Source organism: Bubalus bubalis, chromosome 11, assembly GCF_019923935.1.
Source record: "Bubalus bubalis isolate 160015118507 breed Murrah chromosome 11, NDDB_SH_1, whole genome shotgun sequence".
Classification (NCBI taxonomy): Eukaryota; Metazoa; Chordata; class Mammalia; order Artiodactyla; family Bovidae; genus Bubalus; species Bubalus bubalis.
This window is the reverse complement of record NC_059167.1, coordinates 953440-979467: the sequence shown is the minus strand read 5'-3', so window position 1 is coordinate 979467 and position 26028 is coordinate 953440. Positions and strand designations below refer to the sequence as shown.

General features: G+C 47.9%; 1 protein-coding gene and 1 non-coding gene across 6 annotated transcripts in view; both read right to left on the bottom strand.

Annotated features, from left to right (window-relative positions):
* Nucleotides 1–26028, bottom strand: part of TTC7B (tetratricopeptide repeat domain 7B) — a 278267-nt gene that overhangs the window by 143064 nt on the left and 109175 nt on the right. The gene's annotated exons all lie outside the window — the stretch shown is intronic.
* Nucleotides 23548–23673, bottom strand: LOC112577882. Its single transcript, XR_003102084.2, has one exon. It is a non-coding gene; the product is annotated as a small nucleolar RNA SNORA11 (small nucleolar RNA).

Genomic DNA, 26028 nt, shown 5'->3' with positions numbered 1-26028 from the left:
CTTTCCCCTTCATTTGCTTTTATGGGATCTGTGTTCACAGGCAACAGAGTATATTCGCTTTGGACTGAAGCTCCGTTCTCTTAAGTAACATGGCGGGGTGTGAGGGGAAGGAACAGCTACAGCTGAGAAAGGGATAGGCGGGACAGAGCAGTGTCATTTTAGTCCAGAATCCCAGAGTAGACTCCTAGTATGCACAAAAAGAGGCTTCCCCAGTGCCTCAGGAGTAAGGAGTCCACCTGCTATGCAGGAGAGGCGGGTTCGATGCCTGGGTGGGGAAGATCCCCTGGAGAAGGAAGGATCAACCCACTCCAGTATTCGCGCCTGGGAAATCCCAGGACAGAGGAGCCTGGCGGCCTACGGTCCCCAGGGTCACCAGAGTCTGACATGACTGAGCGCACACAGCACATACACATGTGCACAAAGCATGGCGTTTTAAGCTGTGCGAGTAAAGACGGCGCTGAGACGATGCAGTCGGAGGCCCAGGTTTACACGGCTGTTTTTACACGGGAGGACAGTAGGCAGCATTCAATCCAAACGCTGTAACTCAGGGGGAAGCCACCAGGTGGGAGCTGGCCCTTCAGAACGTCTCCCGGGCCCTGCTCGCCGAGGGAGATACCTGTCCAGTTACAGAAGCACAGATTTTCTAGCTAGAAATGATCCCGACATGACCTAGTCCACCGTGACACAAGAGAGAAACGGCTCGCTTAGTCACAGCGGCGAGAGGGCCGGCTGGGAGCTTTCCGCCAAAGCGCTCACCTTCCTGACAGGAAACGCGAGCTCAGCCCCAGGACGATGCTCGCAGGAGGAACAAAACAGCGGGGACACAAGAAAGGCCTGTTTTCTCAGAGAACCAACTCCGGGCTGCCGGTGGGCGGCGGGGGGAAGGATGGGGGCAGGGATGGTTGGGGCGTTTGGGAAGGACACGCACACAGGCTGTGTGTAAATGGGTCACCCAGGCCTGCTGCGAGCGCCGGACGCGCTCCGCGCTCCTCGGCAGCCTGGGTGGGAGGGCGCCCCGGGGAACGGATACGCGTACCCGCGCGGCTGGGTCCCTCCGCGTCCGCCTGAAACCATCACGGCACTGTTAATCCAAAATAAAACGTTTAAAATAAGATACTGGGTGGGGAGAAGAAAAGAAGGTCTGGTTTACATGATTAATATGCAAATTAATAAGTACATAATATAAATCTAACGGTTCCAGTGATCCCAGCGAATGAGCTACTCCGAGGAACTGGTTCAAAAACTGGAAGGAAAACCCGCTGTCGCGGGAGAAGCAGCCCGGCGTCCGGGGCGAGGCTCGCCGCCGGAGCTGAGCGCCGCGGGCGCAGAGCTGCCGCGCGGGGCCGGGCCGTCCTCCCGCGCAGGGCCGGTGCCTCCCGGCGGCCGCTGCAGGAAGTCCCCGCGACCGGCCGGAGGGCGCCGCAGCACTGCCCTGCCTCTGCGCAAATCCGCGCTCTGCTCAAACTGCTTCCAGTTTTTTTCTGGGAAGAGCTTCGGCTGCAGAGTCTAGCACTTCCCGAAGCCGGGGAGAACTGTGCTCATCAACAGCGAGTCCGCAGTGACCGCAGCGCGGGCACCAGCGCAGGGCTGGCGGCCGCAGGAGGGGGCTGGAGGGGGCAGGTCGCACATCTAAACGTCAGAAAAGGAACAAAGTGTCCTAAATACAGAGACATCCAACCACCAGCATCTCTTATACCATTCATATGCTTCTATAGTCACATAATTTTATTCAAGCAATCACTTCCACGGTTGCCATGACGGCAGAAAAAAAATTTTTTTTAAAGATAATCATGATAGAAAGAAACAGTAAAAGATTAACTTGCAAAAATTACATTCTAGAGGCTATGAAATACCCCCAATTTGAGGGAAATAAATAAAAACCACAGGGTTGCTTTCGTGTCTCTAAACTATTCGTTTATTCTTAAGTGTTGACACCCGTGAAACAGCTAGAATGAACTGCTGCTTAGAAACTCCACTCCAAAACGAAGAGAAAGAGAGCCAAGGACTCTCCTGGGTTTGAGGGTTTCCACAGACCCTTGACATGAGGTCATTTATTCCGTTTCAACAGCCGTGAGAGAGTGCAATGATGTCAGAATTCATTATGGGAAACGAGTCTCTAAAAACGCTCTCGCCAGCATTCGAGCAGCGGGCACTGGCGAGCGGTCAGAACTCGGGGTTCACCTCCTGCACCTCGCTTCTTGAGCTGGGGGAGCTTGCCTCTGCGGGGGACAGTTCCCAGCAGCTCAGCCCTCGGAAAGGGCCTGCGAGTCCCTGGAGCACCAGCTGGCTGACAGGAGGGCGAAACCCGCCCACGTCGCCGGGGTCCCCAGCCCTGCTTTGCCGCGGGCCCCAGCTGCCGGGAGCGCTCGGGTGCGTCCTCAGCCGATCTGGGGCAAACCCAGACGGAGGAAGGCCCAGCCGGGGTCCCGGGGCTGCGCTCCCCTCCAGCCCTGACCTGCTTCCATTTTCCTTCTCTCCTCCCACCTCTTCTACCCGCTCCACCCTCCCCGCCCCCCCACCCCCCTCCTCCTCCTCCCAGGTCTCAGTGCCCTGAGGTCCAGGCAGGAGCACGACCCCCTGAGGACGCCAGGGCGCACTGACTGGCCACCACCGGTCCCTTCTTGACCTCCTGGGTCCTGAAATCAGCATTTCTGACGGCTGGTCTCTGAAACCTACGTTTTCAAGTACAAATTTACAGCAGCGTCTGCTCATGTCCTGTTCTGCTGTGACTCGGAACTGCACACTCAGCTCTTTAATACTGTCACCTGTCTCTGAACTATCAAACCAAGGGGGAAACAAACAGGAAGGAAGCCAGAGCTGCAGAAGCAAACTCCAAAAGGAAAACCAAGTCTCAGAGCAACTCAGAGACTAGAGAATCATTTCACCTGGTGATGGGCAGCGACTTCAACAGCAAGCTCAATCCATTATTTTACATTCATTTGCATTTTCACACACACTTCTTCGGAGCCAGGGGGAAAACACAGTCCCTCCTCTTCCAGTGTGTCCTTCTGGCCCAGGTCGCCAGTGCACTTAAATTCAGTATCAGCTGTCACTGTCATGCAAACTCATAGTTCTGCTGTGAATACAACACTTTTCATACGAGATGTCCAACTCCTATGTCATAAGGGAAAGCTACTTGTTAGCGTAGGTTCAATATTTTTTATCCTTGTCTGTGGTTGAGAACTTTAAAGATCAATTTTAGAACAAGTCAACACAGTAGATCTCTTAAAGCTAAGATCGTTTGGCTTTTTCCACGTTCTTTCTTACCAACTGGTGTTCTGAACATAAGTGATAGGTTATTTCATAATTACTGAACACCAAACTTGGGCAGGGCTTCCCCAGCGGCTCAGATGGTAAACAATCCGCCTGCAATGCAGGAGACCTGGGTTTGACCCCTGGGTTAGGAAGATCCCCTGGAGGAGGGCATGGCAACCTACTCCAGTACTCTTGCCTGGAGAATCCTATGGACAGGGGAGCCTGGTGGGCTACAGTCCATGGGGTTGCAGAGTTGGACACGATTGAGCAACTAAGAACAGAACATACTTGGGCAAACTCTGGGAGACGGTGAGAGACAGGGAGGCCTGGTGCGCTACAGCCCACGGGGTTGTGAAGAGCCAAACCTCATCACACCGTGGGTTCCAGGCTCGTCCCTGAGGACACATGGTGAACAAGGGAAGCATCAGGAACCACGCGTGTCCTCACATCCCCGACGAGACCGTAGGCCCCTTGAGGACCCAGGTCTCTGTCCCTCAAACAGAGCCAGCATGCAGGGAGTGCTCAGTAACTATGTATTGAATGAGTGAAATTCAGAACTGCCAGGAGCTGAGTGAACCAAGACCCCGAGGGCATGCGTTTTCTCCCTGTTTATTGCCCCCTCCTTTCTCACTGCACACAGATCACCAGGCAGCTCAGCAAGTGTTACTTTAAACAGAATCCGCCTCGTACCGGGTCTGCAGCATGATGTCGGAGGAGCAGTGACACGCAGGCAACGCGGTGCCCAGCAGGCCCTGCCTGGCAGCCTCGAGAGGGCTGTGTGCAGAACGAGGAGTTTGAGGTTTTAAAAAAAAAAGGCTTTCAGAGAAACTGTGCTGCCCAGGCGCCTTTCTGCATGCCCCGCTCTCTGCCCGAAGAGTCCTAGGTCATCCTCCAAGACCCGCTCAGAGGCCTTTCCTGCGCTCCCCGGGAAGACGGCAGCACCTCCCGGTGCTGTCCGCAGGGCGCATGTGTTTTGAGCACGGACAACATTCAACACACGATTTTCACTTGTATCTGTGTCTGCGGCCACCATAAGGGGCCAGGCCCGCAGTGTACCCACCTCTCCTTGTCCCAGCGGCCTCACAGAGCTGACCAGGTACCCAGTGGCCCCTAGTAAGCTGCGCACTCCCCGGAGAAAGAAACAGACAATGGTGATTTCACAATCGTGACTACACACTAGGAGATGCACCTCACCATGTCTGGACACTGTCGTTACTTAGAACTCCAGAAAAACAGAAATGCACCCGGGCTTCCCTGGAGGCTCAGATGGTAAAGAGTCTGCCTGCAACGCGGCAGACCTGGGTTTGATCCCTGGGTAGGAAAGATCCCCTGGAGGCGGGCATGGCAACCCACTCCAGTATTCTTGCCTGGAGAATCCCACAGACAGAGGAGCCTGGTGGGCTACAGTCCATGGGGTCGCAAAGAATCAGACACTACTGACCGACTAACACAAAACTCTGTGCATCTCCAGGTCAATTTCTCTTTGTTCTCAGGTTTGGAAATGCTTCCCCTTCATTTATATGACATTAGTATCATCTACATGGGAAAAGTCTGGAATCAAAACCAGATCTCCTGATCTGGAAAGTGGGAGAAGAAAAAGACATCCTTCACACTCCAGGAGGCTGCGTCTGGCCGGCTGTCAGGGAGCTGTTTTTCCCAGAATGGATCCCAGCTTCTCCCTCTGCACGCTCTTCGCCTCAGATCCAGTGACACACGTCCGTGAGGACAGATGGCTCGCTGCACTCGGGGGCCAGGGACCAAACCCACAACCTTGGCCTCGTTAGCAGAGGACTCTCTCTGATCCCGGGGCGAGCCGGCTGCTGCCTGGATAGGGTGACGAAGGGCCTGAGAGCCGCGCGCCGGACGTCCGCAGGCGGGCGGAGCCTCAGAAGTCTCTCTGCAAACCTAACGAGGGTTGTATGAGGCTTAGCAACGAGGGCTTCCTCGTGGCAAACGCAGAGCCAACCAGGCGGCCCGCTCAGCCGGCCAGGCAGCCACGCCACGGGGAGCAGGTGCTGGTCCCGGCAGGATGGGCGCGCGAGGCCTGGGGGAGCTGCCGAGCCGGCAGCTCCAGCCCGCGGAGGGTGACAGCCGACGCCTGCCTGTGTGTGTGCCGTCCTCAAGTCGCCAGGCTTCTCTGACTCTGCGATCCCATGGACCGCGGCATGCCAGGCCTCCCTGTCCATCACCAACTCCCGGAGCTTGGTCAAACCCATGTCCATTGAGTCGGTGATGCTACCCAACCATTTCATCCTCTGTCATCCCTTCTCCTCCCGCCTTCAATCCTTCCCAGCATTAGCGTCTTTTCAAATGAGTCAGCTCTTTGCATCAGGTAGCCAAAGTATCGGAATTTCAGCTTCAAAATCAGTCCTTCCAATGAATATTAAGGATTGATCTTCTTTAGGATGGACTGGTTTGATCTCCTTGCAGTCCAAGGGACTCTCAAGAGTCTTCTCCAACACCACAGTTCAAAAGCATCAGTTCTTCAGCACTCAGCTTTCTTTATAGTCCAACTCTCATATCCATACATGACTACTGGAAAAACCATAGCTTTGACTAGACGAACCTTTGTCAGCAAAGTGATGTCTCTGCTTTCTAACATGCTGTCTAGACAGCCAGATAAACTGCTGCAGGGGCTTGGACGGAAGGACAACATGCCCCCCTATTGGCTCTCCCCTCACCCCGACTCCCAGGCTCTGGGGAAACACAGGATATAGAAAGGCCTGCCCCCTCCCATCCTCCTTCCTTTTAACCTTTGGAAATGAGTCAAAGGATGTCCATCCTCATTCAGAAAACAACACCGAGCGTCCACTGGGCACGAGAAGAGGATGCGGGGATGTGGCGCTGGGCCAGCCAACAAGCGTTTTCCCCCTGAGCCCGGGCCTTTTTTGCTTTTAATTTTTATTTGCTTATTTTGGGCTGCGCCGGGCTTCACTGCTGCTGCTCAGGCATCTCTAGCTGCGGCGAGTGGCGGCTGCTCTCGAGTGGTGTGCAGCCTTCTGATTGCAGTGCCTTCTCTTCTTGCAGAACATGGTCTCTGGAGCACAGGCTCAGTATTGTCGCTCACGGGCTTGGTTGCTCCACGGCGGGTGGGATCGTCTCAGACCAGGGATTGAACCCATGTCCACTGCATTGGCGGGCAGATTCTTAACCACTGGACCACCAGCGAAGTCCCTGAACCTGGAATTTAATGAGGCTCAGTTTGACCTAAGAGGCCTCTTGGTACCTAATGCAGAGCTGAACTCAATCTCATGGCACTTTTAACAAACAAACCAACGCTCACCTAGCATATGAGGCTCGTTCTTCAAAGTATTCACCTGAAAATCAGGTCTCATCTACATTCTGAAACAGCACAGAAGACGTAATCTGGAGCCAGGCCATCGGGGCTCAGACACAAGCTCGGCCACTTGGCTAGTTATTGACTGTGGGCAAGTGCTGTGCCTTGGTTTCCTCATCTGTGAAATGGGGAGAACAAATGCACTCACCTCATAGACTGGCTGTAGGAATTAAGTGAGTTAATACATGGAATACACAATACTGTGTCATTGCTCAAAACAGTTTTGGAATTCTGGAATCTACCTTCCAGTTGATATATAGACACACAAGTCTGTTTTACTTCTTTGAAGTCATTTAATACTGAAGAAGAAAAAAGATACTCCCAGTTTGATGGATTCATTCACTGTGCTATTTACTGAAAGCCTAAGAAAAGCTATGACCAACCTAGACAGCATATTAAAAAGCAGAGACATTATCTGCCAACAAAGGTCCATCTAGTCAAAGCTATGATTTTTCCAGTGGTCATGTATGAGTGTGGACTGTAAAGAAAGTTGAGCACCAAAGAATTAATGCTTTTGAACTGTGGTGTTGGAGATGATTCTTGAGAGTCCCTTGGACTGCAAGGAGATCCAACCAGTCCATCCTAAAGGAGATCAGTCCTGAATATTAGTTGGAAGGACTGATGCTGAAACTGAAACTCCATGCTTTGGCCACCTGATGCAAAGAACTGACCGTTGGAAAAGACCCTGATGCTGGGAAAAATTGAAGGAGGGAGGAGAAGGGGACGACAGAAGATGAGATGGTTGGGTGGCATCACCGACTCGATGGACATGAGTTTGAGTAAACTCTGGGAGTTGGGGATGGACAGGGAGGCCTGGCATGATGCACTCCATGAGGTCTCAAAGAGTCGGACACGACTGAGCGACTGAACTGAACTGAACCATGCTCACAATGATGAGACAACAACTGATGTCAGGTGGGGAAAAGCTCTCTCCTGGGCCTTGTGGTCCCTCTAGCAGCAAAGAATGGTGACTGGGGGTGCTGGTGTCCATGGGGAGCAGCAGAGTCTCCACCGAAGGCCACAGGGCCCAAGATCCACACAACACAGAGGATGCAAAGGAACCGAGGGAGTAGGTAGCTGAGTCCTTGTTCTAGCTCAGCTAATACGGCTAACATTTACAGGCTGCTCTGAATCCATCAGGGCCTCCCGGATGGGTCAAATGGTAAAGAATTTGCCTGCCAGTGTAGGAGAGGCAACTTCAATCCCTGGGTGGTGAAGAGCTCCTGGAGAAGGAAACAGCGACCCACTCCATAATTCTTGCCTGGGAAATCCCATGATAGAGGAACCTGCCAGGCTACAGTCCATGGGGTTGCAAAGGAGTTGGATACGACTCAGAAACTACAAGAACAAGAACAACAACTGAATCAGTCAACAGGGGCCAGCTGAAACTGGAGGCTGTGGGCCTGGGTGGCTGAGCCGTGGGAGGCAGTTCAGTGGGAGACTCGAGGTGCAGGCATCGAGCCACTCATGTGCTAGCAGAAGCTGATACCAAGCTGACAAGAGGTCAGTTCGGCACTGACGCCACTTGCTTCCGTGGAGGGCCGTGTCCACTCCAGACCAGCCCGGGGTGGGAAGACACGTGCACGGAGCCCAAGAGGAGGAGAGACGCAGGCCAGGCTCCAAGAAGGGGCGCGTTTCATTACAAAACCCCAAGACACACCCAGGTAATCTGATAATAAAGTAGACGGAAGACTGTTTAGGGGGTAGTGCTGGTCAGCTAGCAGTGACTTCAGACATTCGTGGATTCTAAGCCACAGTCACGCAGTTGGACCAGCCTGCGGGAGACCCGGGTCTGATCCCTGGGTTGGGAAGATCCCCTGGAGAAGGGAAAGGCTACCCCCTCCAGTATTCTGGCCTGGAGAATTCCATGGACTGTGTGGTCCATGGGGTCGCAAAGAGCTGGACACGACTGACGACTTTCACTTTCCATCCAAAGTAAATGTGCCCTTGACTTCCACAGTCTTCGCTTCACTCTGTTTCCTTCCAGCTTAATCACTCAAGCATATATTCTTGCACTACTTTTTTTTTCTTGATGAGTCTTTAAAATCTCTCTTAATATACAGGTTCCCCTTCTATCTCTTTCTTTCCGTTACAATTTGCCAGTTAAGGAATCTGAGCTGTTTGGTGCGTGGAGTTTCCCATTGGCTGGAAAACCACATGGTCATGCAGGTCACCACGGTCCTCCTTTCCCTGTGTTTCTTGCATCTCGGAGTTGGATTTCAAGCCTTAACCCGTTCAGGTGTCATCCCTTTGCAAGACTTTGCTGGTGGTGTGTTCTTCCATCAGGAGGCACGTCGGGTCTGGCTGTGGCTGTTTGTTTGATGTTAGCAGCCCTTGACACTTGATGGTCAGATACGTTAATTCACTGGAGTTACAAAATGGTGACATTCTAATTCTCTCACTACATTTTCATTTACTAGCTGGAGTAATTTTATAGGGAGGTATTTCCTTTCATCTAATATTTGGTTTTCCATTTCACATAGTAAATGTAGGAAAAATGTCTGATTCTTTCTTTGTGTCTACTTTGTTGGATACTGAATTAGAACTCATGAATTTAAACACATCTGATGAGACTGCTACAATTCTTATCCTTCCTGAAATTCAAATTGCCCCATATACAGCCGGAACCCCATGTTAGAAAACATGGCCCAAGAAATCTTTGATAGTTCTCTTGCTGACTGATATGCAGAGATTTTACAAGCTTGTCTTATTTATTTCCTACCCCAGAAATGAATGAGGTTTCTTTTCTTGGAAAATGACACTTCAAGATCACACTCTAGGCGCCAGAGATGGCCACTGCTACTGGGCCAGGCAGAGGCAGACCTCCTGCCCTCTCCTTGTCCCTCTGAAGGACTTACTTCAAGGACTGTCTCTCTTTCTCTCAGCCTCTCTCGCTCGCTCTCTCACACACAAACATGTGTGTGTATTTACACACATGCACACACAGACACCTAATGATTTCATACTGATATTTCCAATTCAGTCATTCAAAATTAGGATTATACTTTATATATTATATATACTTCATATATATTATTATATATATACTTTACTTATATATTAATATACTTTATGTATATTATACAGATTCTTTACCAGCTGAGCCACCAGGGAAGCCCAAGATTATACTACAAATAACCCATGCTGGAGAGGGTGTGGAGAGAAGGGAGCCCTCCCACACCGTTGGTGGGAACATAAGGTGGTGCGGCCACTATGGAGACCAGTGTGGAGGTTCCTCAGAAAACTAAAACTAGAATTATCATATGATCCAGCAGTCATGTTCCTGGTCATATACCTGGACAAGACAGTAATTCAAACAGATACATGTACCCCAGTGTTCACCGCAGCACCATTCGCAACAGCCAGGACACGGAAGCAGCCTGGATGTCCGTCAGCAGACGAATGGATACAGAAGATGTGGTACCCACTGGGCATACAGCCTGAGAAAATGGTAACTGAAAGACACATGCACCCCAGCGATCACTGCAGCGCTGTTTACAACAGCCAGGACGCGGAAGCAGCCTGGATGTCCATCAGCAGATGAATGGATGTCCGTCAGCAGATGAATGGATACAGAAATCGTGGTACATATATACAATGGAATATTACTCAGCTATCAAAAAGAATGCATTTAAGCCAAGTCAGTCCTAATGAGGTGGATGAAGCTAGAGCCTATTAGACATGAATGAAGAATGAAGTGTTAGAATGAAGAAGGCTTCCCTGGTGGCTCAGAGGTTAAAGCGTCTGCCTGCAATGCAGGAGACCTGGGTTCGATCCCTGGGTCAGGAAGATCTCCTGGAGAAGGAAATGGCAACCCACTCCAGTATTCTTGCCTGGAGAATCCCATGGACGGAGGAGCCTGGTGGGCTACAGTCCACGGGGTCGCAAAGAGTCGGACACGACTGAGCGACTTCACTTTAACTTTAACGTCAGAAAAAGACAGACAAATACTGTATATTAACACATGCATATGGAATCTAGAAAGATGGTAGTGATGGACCTATCTGCAGGGCAGCCATAGAGATGCAGACACAGACAACGGACTTGTGGACACCGTGGGGGAAGGCGGAGGGGGACGAATTGAGAAAACAGTATGGAAGCATACACATGGCCACATGGCCAACAGAGCCAGCAGGGACTCCTGAGAGACACAGGGAGCTCAACCCAGCGCTCCGCGGCCCCTAGAGGGGTGGGGCGGGGAGGGAGATGCGAGCGAGGTTAGGAGGGAGGGGCCACATGTACACCTGCGGCTGATTCATGCTGATGTACGGCAGAAAGCAACACAATATTATAAAGCAGTTATCCTCCCCCCAAAAGCGGTACCTATATAAAATGGAATACCACTCAGCCATAAAAGTGATGCAATAATGCCGACTGCAGCAACATGGACACAACTAGATGCTAGCACACTAAGTGCAGTAGGCCAGAAAGAGAAAGACACTGTGTGAGACCATTTATATGTGGGATCTAAAATACGGTACACACGAACCTATCTGCAAAGCAGACTCACAGAGAGGACAGACGTGCAGTCGCCAAGGGAGAGGAGGGCGGCAGGACGGGAGGACGGGACTCGCAGGGACAACCATTACGTGTCGTGCGGATGCTCCACCAGGTCCTAGCTATACTCAGCATCCTGCCATAAACCACAGTGGGAAGGGATACTTTAAAAAGAATGTCTGTATGTGTATCCCTGAGTCACTTTGCTGTACAGCAAATTCAGGACTAGAGTTTTTCCTTGATTTCTTCTATCTTAAATGTATGCTGTCTTTCTCTCATACCAAGACTCCTGGTTCCGAAGGACATAGGGGAAAAAAGAATTAGAATATTCCATAAGCATTAATCTGCCCTATTTTATGTTGCACAAAATGTTTCACGATATCAATACTAATCATACCACCATCATTATGATTACAGAAAAGCTAAAAAAAAAACCCTTATTTTCTGTATATGCTATCAGCATTCTCCTTTCACTTATTAGTTTATGGTTGGACTATATCCATTATGAGACAAAGAAATAGGGAAGCAGGACATATGCTTAGAAAAAAGAAGAGTCAAATACTGAATGCAGATCTCCAAAGAATAGCAAGGAGAGAAAAGAAAGCCATCCTCAGTGATCAATGCAAAGAAATGCAGGAAAACAATAGGATGGGAAAGACTAGAGATCTCTTCAAGAAAATTAGAGATACCAAGGGAACATTTCATGCAAAGATGGGCTCAATAAAGGACAGAAATGGTGTGGACCTAACAGAAGCAGAAGATATTAAGAAGAGGTGGCAAGAATACACAGAAGAACTATACAAAAAAGATCTTCATGACCCAGATAACCATGATGGTGTGAACACTCACCTAGAGCCAGACATCCTGGAATGCAAAGTCAAGTGGACCTTAGGAAGCATCACTATGAACAAACCTAGTGGAGGTGATGGAATTCCAGCTGAGCTATTTCAAATCCTACAAGATGATGCTGTGAAAGTGCTGCACTCAATATGCCGGCAGATTTGGAAAACTCAGCAGTGGCTACAGGACTGGAAAAGGTCAGTTTTCATTCCAATCCCTAAGAAAGAGCATTCAAACTACCGCACAATTGCACTCATCTCACATGCTAGCAAAGTAATGCTCAAAATTCTCCACTCCAGGCTTCAATAGTATGTGAACCGAGAATGTCCAGATGTTCAAACTGGATTTAGAAAAGGCAGAGGAACCAGAGAATAAATTACCAACATCCCTTGGATCATCAAAAAAGCAAGAGAGTTCCAGAAAAACATCTACTTCTGCTTCATTGACTACGCTAAAGCCTTTGACTATGTGGATCACAACAAACTGTGGAAAATTCTTCCAGAGATGGGAATACCAGACCACCTTACCAGCCTCCTGAGAAATCTGTATGCAGGTCAGGAAACAACAGTTAGAACTGGATATGGAACAGTGGACTCGTTCCAAATTGGGAAAGGAGAACATCAAGGCTGTATATTGTCACCCTGCTTATTTAATTTATATGCACATCATGCATATAAGCCAGGCTGGATGAAGCACAAGCTGGAATCAAGATTGCTGGGAGAAATACAATAACCTCAGATATGTAGATGATACCACCCTTATGGCAGAAAGCAAAGAACTAAAAAGCCTCTTGATGAAAGTGAAAGAGGAGAGTGAAAAAGTTGGCTTAAAGCTCAACATTCAGAAAACTAAGATCATGGCATCTGGTCCCATCGTTTCATGGCAAATAGATGGGGAAACAATGGAAACAGTGAGAGGCTTTATTTTTGGGGGGCTCCAAAATCACTTCAGATGGTGACTGCAGCCATGAAATTAAAAGATGCTTGCTCCTTGGAAGAAAGGCTATGACCAAACTAGACAGCATATTAAAAAGCAGAGACATTACTTTGCCAACAAAGGTCCATCTAGTCAAAGCAATGGTTTTTCCAGTAGTCATGTATGGGTGTGAGAGTTGGACTATAAAGAAAGCTGAGCGCTGAAGAATTGATGCTTTTGAACTGTGGTGTTGGAGAAGACTCCTGAGAATCCCTGGACTGCAAGGAGATCAAACCGGTCAATCCTGAAGGAAATCAGTCCTGAATATTCATTGGAAGGACTGATGCTGAAGCTGAAACTCCAATACTTTGGCCACCTGATGCAAAGAACTGACTCATTGGAAAAGATTCTGTTATTGGGAAAGATTGAAGGTGGGAGGAGAAGGGGATGACAGAGGATGATACGGTTGGATGGCATCACTGACTCGATGGACATGAGTTTGAGTAAACCCCGGGAGTTGGTGATGGACAGGGAGGCCTGGCGTGCTGCGATTCATGGGGTCACAGAGAGTCGGACAAAACTGAGCGACTGAACTGAACTGAACTGAACTCTATAAACTCACTCTGGATTAGCCTCCCTGCTGGATTCAGCCAAGACCTCAAACTGTCTGTTATGAATATGAACAAAGGATAGAGACTATGTTTAAAGATTAAAGGAAACGATGAGTCAGCGGATGGGGAATCTCAATAGGGAAAGGGAAATTATAAAAATTAACCAAGGGGGATTTTAGAGTTGAAAAGTATAACTAAAACGAAAAGTTCCCCAAATGGACTCAACAGCAGCTTTGAGATAGCAGAGAAATCATTGAACTTAAAGATAAATTAATAAAAATCATCCAATCCAAAGAACAGAGGGAAAAGAAGGCTGAAGTAAGAGAGAGACACGTAATGATAAAGCTACTGAAAAACAAAAAGAAAAATCTTGTAAGTAACAACTGAAAAGTAATTAATCACATAGAGGGGAACAACAGTTAAGATTAAAGCGACTTCTCATCAAACATACTGGAAGCTATCTGCCTGGCAATGCAGGAAATGCAAGATACCTGGCTTCAACCCCTGGGTTGAGAAGATCTCCTGGAGCTGGAAATGGCAACCCACTCCAGTATTCTTGCCTGGAAAATTCCATGGGCAAAGGAGCCTGGTGGGCTATAGTCCATGGGGCTGCAAAGAGTCAGGCATGACTGAGTGACTGAGCTTTGAGTATATGTTGCATTATACTCAAAATGATGAAAGAAAAAAAAATCATCACAAAGAATTCTATATAGTATAAAATTGTAATTCAAAAATGATGGCAAAATAAAGACATTCCCAGATAAACAAAAAGTGGGAGAATTCACAGCTAGCAGACACGCGCCAATACAAAATTTTATAGGAAGTCCTTCAGATTACCGGGAAATGACAACAGAGGGCAATGTGAAACCACAGGAATAAACTAGTAAAAGGAATAGAAATGTAAATATTTGAGTAAATATAAAATACTGTATAAATATATTTTCAAATCTTGTCTTCTTTAAATTTCTATTAAAAATAGGATTGTATGAGGAATTAATTATTATATTGCACTGTTGTATTTATAATATATACAGACATTAGTAGCAAAAGAAAGAAGCTATATTAGAATAAAGAATGAAGCTACAGTAGAGCCAAACTTTATATTTTACAGAAATAATTGATAATTTAAGATATGTTTTATAATTCATAGAGAAATCACCATAAAAATTTTCAAAAAATACAGGTTAAAAAATCAACAGAAGAATTAAAGTGTAATACTGAAAGGTATTTGTTTAATACAAAAAAGGGTAATAGGGAGGAATAAAGAATTCAAAGAAGATATGAAACATATAGAAACAAAAGAGCAAAATGGCAGAAGTAAATTTAATCCTTACATGTGCGTGAGCTAAACATTCCAATCAGAAGGCGAATTTTCTAATACTGGATCAAAAAGTAAACTCCAACCATCTGCTGTCTACAAGAGACATGGAAGAGATGTGCTTTAATTCAAAGACACAGAATTGAAAGCAAAGGATGAAAAAGATGCACCACGGAAGCCAACCACAAGATGGCTGGAGTGGCTATGTCAACATCAGATACTACAGACTTGCAGTGAAGAAACGTCGCTGGAGACAAAGAGACGTCTATGAAGCACCTACTGCCAACACCTCGCTTCATGGTGGAAGGCTGAGCACTTCCTCCCTGAGGTCAGGCAGGAGTATGATAGAGAGGTGTGGCCGCACCACGTCCGTCCAACGCTGTACTGAAGACTCTGGACAGTGCGGTCGGTGACTGTAGAAATGGGAGACATACAGCTTGAAAACAGGGAAGGAAAGCTGTGTTTATGCACAGATGACACAACCCCATACGGAAAACTCCTAAGTCATTAACCTGTTAAAAATTATAAGAACTAGTTAATAAGTTTAGCAAGGTTGCAAGATAGAGCATCTATTTATAAAATTCAATAGTATGTATATGAGAGCAAAGAATAATCTGAAAATGAAATTAAAACTATTTCATTCACAATAGCATAACATGAATAAAACAGGAACAAATTTAACAAAAAATTAAAAACCTATGCAATAAAAACTACAAAACATTTTTGAGAGAAATTAAAGAGACTCTAACTAAAAGAAGAGATGGTGGATTGGAAGATTCACTATGGTTAATGCTAAGCCATGTCCCACTGTTTTGCGGCCCCATGGACTATAGCCCACCAGGCTCCTCTGTCCATGGGATTTCCTAGGCAAGAGTACTGGAGTGGGTTGCCATTTCCTTCTCCAGGGACCTTCCCGACACAGGGATCAACCCTGAAACTCCTGCATTACTGGCGGATTCTTTAACGCTGAGCCACCAGGGAAGCCTGATGTTAATGTGATAATTCTCCTTAAATCGACCTAGAGATTCACTGCCACCCTTACTAAAATCCTGGGAGGCACTTTTTTTTGGGTAGAAATTGACAAGATGATTCTAAATTCACATGGAAATATCAAAGACTGAGATAGACAAAATAATTTTGAAAAAGAGCAAAGAGGACTTATACTAATTTCAAAATTTGCAATAAAGCTGCATATTCAAGATGGTATGCTACTGACTTAAAGAATAGATATATAATGACACAAAATAAAGATTCCAGAAATAACCTTTATATTAATGCTCAAGCAGCAGCAAGTAATTTTTACTAAAGTGACAAGACAGTTTAATGGGAAAAGAGTTGATTTTTCAACAAATGGTGCTTAGACAACTGGATATCTAGATGCAAAAAAAAAAAAAAAATTAACTTAGATTCTTACTTCACAACATACTCAAACATTAACCCAAAATAGATTAGAGGCCTACATGTAAAAGCTAAAACTATAAAACTTCTGGAATAAAACACAGGAGACAATCTTTATAGTCTAGGATTGGGCCAAAATTTCTTAGATATGACACCAAAGGATGATCCAAAAGAGAAAAACTAGTTAAGTTGGACTTCATCAAAATTAACTTTTCCTCTTCAACTGATATAATTGAAAAAAATGAATACCAGCCAGATACTGGCAGAAAATATTTGCAAATTATGTATCTGACAAAGGTTTTGTATCCAGAAATACATAAGACGACAATCCAACTGAAAACAGGGCAAAGATCTGAATAGATGTTTCAGTAAAGAAGATACAGGAATAGCTAATAGCCACATGCAAAACTGCCAAACATCATTAATTGTTGGGGAAATGAACATTAAAACCACGATGTATGGTTTTAACCACACTACAAACCCACTGTGTATGTGATAGTCGTTCAGTCGTGCCCAGCTCTTTGCAACCCAAGGGACTGTAGCCGACCAGGCTCTTCTGTCCATGGGATTCTCTGGGCAAGAATATTGGAGTGAGTTACCGTTTCCTCTCCAAACCCACTAGACTGGCTTTAATTTTAAAATTGACAATACTAAGGGCTGAAGAGAACGGAAAGAAGCTGGAGCGCTTACATTGCTGCTAGGAATGGCACAGTAAGATGCCACAGTCGCTTAGGAAGACGGCTTGGCGGTTTCTTACAACTTAAACACAAGCGCATCGCCCTTGTCTGGTGTCTCTTGGCTGGTTTTCATTCTTCTGTCAGCATCGTCCTCGTTGTGGGCCCCAGTCCCAGCAAAGAGCCTTAGTGGGGTGGTTCCAGGTCTCCGGAGGGGCCGGACCGCTCCAGCCCCTCAGCTCTCACTTGGCAAAACTCTTTCATTTTCAGCTGCGAGTCCCAAATTGGCCAGACAAGCTTTCCAGTAGCCTTGCTGGCTATTTCTGGGTCTCCTGTTTGCCGGCCCTAGAATACCCGATTACTGCCTTCTGCTTTCTCCCACACAAATGCAAATAACATGCCTGTCTCGAGCTGCTGGAAGTCTGTCCTGTTAGCTTGTGTATGCTTTGAGGTTCAAGAGTACATTTTCTCATCTAGTTTTGTTCTAAATGTTGTTCATGGGGTTTTGGTTTTGCTATCTGGTTACTATTTTTTTAATGTCAAGATATGAGAAGGCCCCTGAACTCCACTGCCACTGCTCTTATCTTCCCAGATTTCTCAGCTGCTCATTCGAATCTTCTCTTCTAAAGTGAAAGTGTTGTTTAGTGGCTGGGTCGTATCTGACTCTGTGAACCCATTGACTGTAGCCCAGCAGACTCCTCATCTTCCAGGCCAGAACGCTGGAGTGGGTTGCCATTTACTTCTCCAGGGTATCTCCTTGACCCAGGGGTCGAACCCTCATCTCCCGCACTGCAGGCGGATTCTTTACTGTCTGAGCCCCAGGGAGCTGACAGACCCTCATTTATCGTGCTTACCGTGTGCCAAACACTGCAAACACTCTGCTTCCTAAGGCTCTTAATCTGCCGCGCAACGCCATGAGGCAGGCGCTGCGCTACACTCAGTCACAAGTGAGGGAAGTGAACCACAGAGAGGCCAAGGCCGCAGCATTTTGTGAGAGAGAATTCACACCCAGCTCGCTGGCTCCAGCGTCAGTGCTCACTAAGCCCGCGACAGCGCGCCTGCCAAGAGCACAATACGTGCGTAGTCCTGCCCGGGAGCCACGACCACCGTCCCCGCGCCTCCCCCGCAGGCCTCCTGAAGACGGGAAAAGACCGTCCCCGAAGACCGGGCGCAAGTCAGCTCTGAGAAACGCGGTGGACGCACCCAGGCCAGTGCCCGCCCCCGCCGGCCGCTCCCGGGCCCCAGCCCGTCTCGTCACTGCCCTGCTGCCACGGGTGCGGTAATTCCTTGCTGACATCTTTGTCTTCCCCATGAGCTCACAGAACATTTTTTATTCATCTCAAATCCCAGAGCTTATCCTAGAGACTGGCAGCCAGCAGGCTCTCAATAAATGTCCATGGAATTGAGCAGGGAATAGCATCTCTTAAAAAAAAAAAAAGAAAATCTAGCTCAACATGAACTTGAAAGCAATATAATTGCATCTTTGAAAAAAAAAAAAAATCTGTAATTCAGAGCTTTTACCAAGCCTGGCTGATGAGTTTTTCTGGGTATTTCTTCAGAAGAAATACAGTATCAGATTCTTCCTGATATTTTAACTGCTTGTTTCCAACATGCAGATTGCTGCTTCTGATGCTAATTTGCCAGGGAGATTCAAAGCAGAAGCAGCTCCCACGCCCTTCAACCACGCACCTGCCAGCAAAGAGACGATACCGAGGGAAGAGCCGGCAGAAGCAAAGGCACGGTGCGTCCCAGGCCTGGAGGGCTACCACCAGAGCCGCCTGGGACTGGAAAGAAAAACACACACCCAAACAGAGCGGAAGGTGGAAAACCAACCGTCAGTTGAAAGAAGCTATCCATTAACTGGTGCGAATCTCACAGTTTCGTGGAGGACTTTGCTGTGAGAACACACAATTATGTTGTAGCTGTGTTTACTGATGTGCGGATCAGTGGCAGACATAGCTCCACAAATATGGAGGCAGGTCTTTGTAAGAAAATGTATGGCCCCTCTCCTTTTCAAGAGAGGCTTCTAGCATTTCCTAAGAAAAGTCATAAATGCTCCAAAGATATCTCAGTCATTTTCTGGGCTTTAGCTCAATCTCTCTGTGACTCTCTGTAAGAGTTGACTAAAAATATCTCTGCAAAAAAAAAAAAAAGAAAAGAAAGAATAGAGAGAAAAGCGATGACTTAGAAACAGGTAGGAAATATCTCTTGAAAAGACCTGGGGCCTCGACCCCACGCCCTGCCCTCACAGGACACATTCCCGCGTTTGGCACCCACGCCCGGGCAGCGGGGGAGCAGGTAGACGAGCGCGGCCCAGATGGGAGCCCGAGCAGGGAAGCTGCTGGCTCGCCCACAGCCCCGCCACCAACCCTGCCTGCCTAGCAGGCACATCTGGACTCGCTCTGTGGCAGAGACGTCACCTAATTACCAAGAAAGCTCCCCGCAGTCTGACAGGCGCACAGAGGGTGAGATCTGGCTTCCTCCTTGACCAGACGGGACGTGAATTCCTCTTTCCCAGCGCACACGTGTCATTTCAGCGGTCTGCCCTCGAGCCGCTGCCTGCAAGGCCCGCACTGACACAGGCTCGCAGGCTCCTGTGTCCAGCTGCACTCCATGAGATGTCAACTCAAAGAGCTACAGATTAAAAAAAAACATGCAGGTCTGGGAGGCTCTGGGAGCAAAGGTTCTCAACACTAAGCTGTGGAAGAGGATAACGCGTTCCTGCTGTGGGAACCCTGAATCCAGACGTGTCTCGGCTGAAGGAAGGAGGCTGACCAGCACCACGCTGCCACCCAGAGATGAAACAGTCCGTCAGACCTGCCTGGGGTCACTGTTCAGGCACTAAGTCATGTCCAACTCTTGGCAACCCCATGGACTGCAGCCCGCCAGGCTCCTCTGTCCATGGGACTTCCCAGGCAAGAGTACTGGAGGGGGTTGCCATGCCCTTCTCCAGGGGATCTTCTCCACCCAGAGATCGAGCTGGTGTCCCTGCATTGGCAGGAGGATTCTCTACCGCTGAGTCTCCAGGGAAGCCCCCTGCTTGGAGAGCATCTTATAATGCAGCCGGCATCACTGGAAACAGCCTTATCTCAGAGATCAGGCAGACAGCAGAAGCCCCGGTGATGAGTCCAGAAAACATATTATTTCTGACTGAGGACGAGGCGATGATTTGGTCCCTGGCCCCCTCCACCCCCTTTCAACAGAAAGACATCACCTTTCAACATCCAGGAAGATCTGGAAGCCCAGAGCACAGCTCTGCCCTCCCACTGAGAAGCTGTGGCAGGAGCAGTAGCGCCGTGAGCCTCGACCAGGCGGCCGCGTCCACCCTGCACCCCAGGACTAGAACCCGGCTCAGCCCTTAGCGCTCAGTACACATGTGCTGTATTAACTCATTTTACAGAAAACACACAACTGTCAGGCGTCTATGAGCCGCAGCCATCCCTGAACATGAGAGGTTCACTCACTCTCTCACTCCTTCACACACAGCCGTAGACAGATACAGACCCCTCCCCAAACCAGACAGACAAAAATTCCTGGAACTTGTACGCTGGTGATGGCAGGCAGACAACAAACAGATCAGGAAAAAATATATAGCAGGAGAGGGTTAGCAAGTTCCTTTCCTCTCCTGCTTGAGAATCTGACCTTAAGTTAACTTTTTAGTTCTGCTTCTCTGGAAACCTAATTAAAGATACCCATAGAATGTCAATTATGTTAGGAGGCAAACTTGCTTATGTTAAAAATGACCCCTGATTGATAACTTGCATCTGGACTGGAAGGAGCTATAAATATCTGATGGGGACAGCACAGCTTTGGGCTTCCTTGACTGCGAAGACGTACAGCTGGGTATCTCCCCAGGGAAACATTAAACCAGGACTGAGCCCACCCCTACTCGACGCGAGGCTCCTTCTCTAGAGCAGGACACTCCACGACAGGGGCGGGCGAAGCTCTCGGGTGGCCGGATGGACAATCCAGCCCACAGGCCACACAGGAGAGAAGCCCCTGACAGTGCCCGGCTGGCAGCCTTTGATTCTATTCTAGGTCAGTCTCAACAGACGGATGCCCAGTGTGGCGAGCGAGTCTCGTGGGCTGGAATGCTGAACAACCTGAGCAGGCCCCTGTAAGCTCTGTTCACAGTATTGATGCTGGTTAAACGCTGTTTGCTCAGTCACTCAGTCACGTCTGACTCTTTGCGACCCCACGGACTATAGTCCGCCAGGCTCCTGTGTCCATGGTATTCTCCAGGGAAGAATACTGGGGTAGGAAGCCATTCCCTTCCCCAGGGGACTTTGGGACCCAGAGATTGAACCTGGGTCTCCTGCACTGCAGATGGGTTCTTCACCACCTGGGCCACCAGGGAAGCCCAATGCTGAGAAAAATAAAGTAGAGCAGAAGAGTGGGCTGGTGGAGCCACATGCCTCTGCTGCCAGTTTAGGATCCTTTCAGGTCTAAACAACACTTCCCACCCGACTTTGCCTTTGCGAGTTAGCTCCTGTTCACTGATTCATCTTCAGGCTCTGCTCAGACACTTGCTGGGGAAACCTCCCCTGCCTGCCCACCAGGCCCAGGTCAACTTCATTTGCAGATGGAGTCTCACAGCAATCAATGGGTACCTTGCCTCCTGAGCACCATCTTAGGGTACAGTCATACACCGGGACTATAAGGACCCAGTTTCTTTCTGAGAGCAAGAAGCATATCTGGCTACTCACCATGTCACCCCCAGCACCTGGAGAACATCGGGCAGGAGTGGGAGCTGAATAAACCCTGGTAGAACAAGTGAATGCTATAACCAACCATCTGAAACTAAACAGAGGTGGGCAGCGTTCCTCACTCCACACTACGTTCCTGCTGTATCTGTTCATTGATGACACCCCATCCAGAGTATGACCCGAGAGTCAGCCAGCTAACGCTGCCATCTGTATTGGAAAATTCCAGAGTCAATCTCTGGTCGTATCAAGAGTTATTGGGAAATATATATTTTTTTTAAAGTTAATTTTGATTTTGAGACACCACTGTTATATAACCATCTCTTTCGGAGGAACTTGCAAAGTGAAAGGCTAAATTTAAAAAACATAGTATTGCCTTCGCCTTTGCTAAGACTTAAGCCCACTGTAGTTATTTATCTTCCTGTTGGACTAGAAAATCCACTGGGATCTTTTGCTGTCTCTACCCTAGCTCCTAGCACATAAATGTTTGATGGATAAATAAATGCGTGAATGAATAAACAAAGAATCTCCCCCTTCCCCCCATTAAAACAGAAAATCACTATCTTAGACATTGAACGGTGAAGAACTGGGGTAACTTCCTGCAGCCACTCATCTTCAGGGAATTCTAGCTCTGAATGGTGGCTGACGGGGGCAGCCTGCAGCTGGGAGAGCCAGGCGGGGACGCCAGTGAGTTCACCAGCCCCCTCCCCTCCCCTCCCATCTCCCCTCCTGAAGCCAAGGGCCACCCAACACGGAGGCACCCACCTCGCTGGGCGACACAGGCCTCTAACACGCAGAGCACGCTAGCTCTGGTGAAGTGCATGGAAAGCAACCAACCACCTGTCCCCATATTCACTCACGGAACGCGGCCCCGGAGTTTCCTAAGTAAAACTGACAAAGTTTCCTTTGTTTTCGTATTAAAGTTTTGACGGATTAAGGGATGAGCCAGACCCAGTCTACACTGAAACGAAAGACAGACGCCTTGGCTGGCGCTTATTACGTAAATAATGACCCCTTGCCCTTATTTTCTGAGTGTAATGTACTCCTTGCTGACCAGCTCTCCATTCCCAAGACGGGAACACTAACCGTGCAGCTGGTGCAGGCGCTGAGGGACGGGGCCGGGCCTCGGGAGGCGCACGGGACCCAGCACGGCCACCAGCCAGCGGTGTGACCCTGGGTCAGTCACCCTGCCTTGGTTAATCCCCGCCTTGTTTTTAACACTTTTAGGTTTACAACCACGTTGACAGGAAAGTACAGAGATTTCCCATATACCCCCTCACCCCAAATACACAGGCGTTAGCAACCTCGCTCACCAGAGCGGTCTTTTTTTTTACACCAAGGATGACCTTCACTGATGCATGTTAATCACCAAAGTCCACGGTTCACCTTAAGGCTCATGGGAAGGAAGGGAAGAGTGCCGCACATTCCACGGGTTTGGACAAAAGTCTAATGACACCGATCCGTTACTGCGGGCTCCCTGGTGGCTCAGTGGTAGAGTCTGCCTGCAATGCAGGAGATGCCGGTTTGATCCCTGGGTCGGGAAGATCCCCTGGAGGAAGAGGAAATGGCAGCCCACTCCGGTATTCTTGCCTGGGAAATCCTTCCAGGCCACAGTCCATAAGGTTGAAAAGAGTTAGACAAGACTTAGGGACTCAACAACAACAATCCTTCCGTATAATGGCACACAAAGTACTCTCACTGCTCTAAACACTTACGTATTCTGTGCATTCATCTCCCCTCTCCCCCAGGCTCCTGGCAGCCACCGATCTTTTTATTGTCTCCATAGTTTGGTCTCTTCAAGAATGGCATATAACTGTGATCTTTGCTTTTCCTTTGAAAAGACAGGTTCAAAGCCTTTACGTCTGTAAGAACACTCAGGGCCCACCCACAGGGGCTGAACCGTTCTAGGTGGCAGGTTACCCACTAACTACCGCGGCTCTGCTTCCAACACGCAGCTCTGTGGCCAGGCCCGCCTGCAGCACGCGGAGGCACGGGGGGCACGGGCAGGCTGCTCAGGGGACGGCCAGAGGTCTTGGGCTCCTTGTCACGATGAACCCAGATTCCTGTGGCGTGTGTCGCAAACAGATGAGTCATTTCTGCAGGCAGACTGCTCTGAACACAACTCAACACTGCCTTGTCTGCTGTTTCCCCAACCAAAATGTAAACCCCGTCACGGCAGTGACTGGGTCTGACTTGTTCACTTAGGACAGCGTTTGGTGCTAGTAAATAACCTAGTGAGGTTCTAAATATTTATTGAATGGTCATTCAACATGATTTCTCTGGGTCTCAGAGTTCCCATCTCTAAAGGGCCCTGATTTTTTTTCTTTTAATGTGAAAGCGAAAGTCCCACAGTCATGTCCGACTCCTTGCGACCCCATGAACTATACTGGAGTGGGGAGCCTTTCCCTTCTCCAGGGGATCTTCCCAACCCAGGGATCAAACCTAGGTCTCCCACATTGCAGGCAGATTCTTTACCAGCTGAGCCACAAGGGAATTTTTAATGTGCTCTAACCCATTTCAGACTCTTTTGTCCAAAATGCAGTACTTGGATGCAATCTCAAAACGACAGAATGATCTCTGTTCATTTCCAAGGCAAATCTTTCAACATCACAGTAATCCAAGTCCATGCTCCAACCTTAACGCTGAAGAAGCTGAAGTTGCACGGTTCTATGAAGACCTACAAGACCTTCTAGAACTCACACCCAAAAAAAGATGTCCTTTTCATTATAGGGGACTGGAATGCAAAAGCAGACGTCAAGAAACACCTGGAGTAACAGACAGATTTGGCGTTGGAGTACAGAATGAAGCAGGGCAAAGGCTAATAGAGTTTTGCCAAGAGAATGCACTGGTCATAACAAACACCCTCTTCCAACAACACAAGAGAAGACTCTATACATGGACATCACCAGATGGTCAATGCTGAAATCAGACTGTTTATATTCTTTGCAGCCAAAAATGGAGAAGCTCTATACAGTCAGCAAAAACAAGACCAGGAGCTGACTGTGGCTCAGATCATGAACTCCTTATTGCCAAATTCAGACTTAAATTGAAGAAAGTAGGAAAAACCACTAGACCATTCAGGTATGACCTAAATCAAATCCCTTATGATTATACAGTGGAAGTGAGAAATAGATTTAAGGGCCTAGATCTGATAGATAGAGTGCCTGATGAACTATGGAATGAGGTTCGTGACACTGTACAGGAGACAGGGATCAAGACTATTCCCATAGAAAAGAAATGCAAAAAAGCAAAATGGCTGTCTGGGGAGGCCTTACAAATAGCTGTGAAAAGAAGAGAAGCGAAAAGCAAAGGAGAAAAGGAAAGATAGAAGCATCTGAATGCAGAGTTCCAAAGACTAGCAAGGAGAGATAAGAAAGCCTTCCTCAGTGATCAGTGCAAAGACATAGAGGAAAACAACAGAATGGGAAAAACTAGAGATCTCTTCAAGAAAATAAGACATACCAAGGGAACATTTCATGCAAAGATGGGCTTGCTAAAGGACAGAAATGGTATGGACCTTACAGAAGCAGAAGATATTAAGAAGAGGTAGCAAGAATATACAGAAGAACTGTACAAAAAAGATCTTCATGACCAAAATAATCACGATGGTGTAACCACTCACCCAGAGCCAGAAATCCTGGAATGTGAAATCAAGTGGGCCTTAGAAAGCATCACTACAAACAAACCTAGTGGAGGTGATGGAATTCCAGTTGAGTTATTTCAAATCCTAAAAGATGATGCTGTGAAAGTGTTGCACTCAATATGCCAGCAGGCTTCGAAACTCAGCTGTGGCCACAGAACTGGAAAAGGTCAGTTTTCCTTCCAATCCGAAAGAAAGGCAATGCCAACGAATGTTCAAACTACCACACAATTGCACTCATCTCACATGCTAGGAAAGTAATGATCAAAATTCTCCAAGCCAGCCTTTAACAGTACATGAACCATGAACTTCCTGATGTTCAAGCTGGATTTAGAAAAGGCAGAGGAACCAGAAATCAAATTGCCAACATCCAATGTATCATCAAAAAAGCAAGAGAGTTTCAGAAAAACATCTATTGCTTTATTTACTATGCCAAAGCCTTTGACTGTGTGGATCACAACAAACTGTGGAAAATTCTGAAAGAGATGGGAATACCAGACCACCTTACCTGCCTCCTGAGAAATCTGTATGCAGGTCAAGAAGCTACAGTTAGAACTGGACATGGAACAACAGACTGGTTCCAAATTGGGAAAGGAGTATGTCAAGACTGTATATTGTCACTCTGCTTGTTTAATTTATTTGCAGAGTACATCATGAGAAATGCCGGGCTGAATGAAGCACAAGCTGGAATCAAGATTGCTGGGAGAAATATCAATAACCTCAGATATGCAGATGACACCACCCTTTTGGCAGAAAGCAAAGAAGAACTAAAGAGCCTCTTGATGAAAGTGGAAGAGAAGAGTGAAAAAGTTGGCTTAAAACTCAGCATTCAGAAAACTA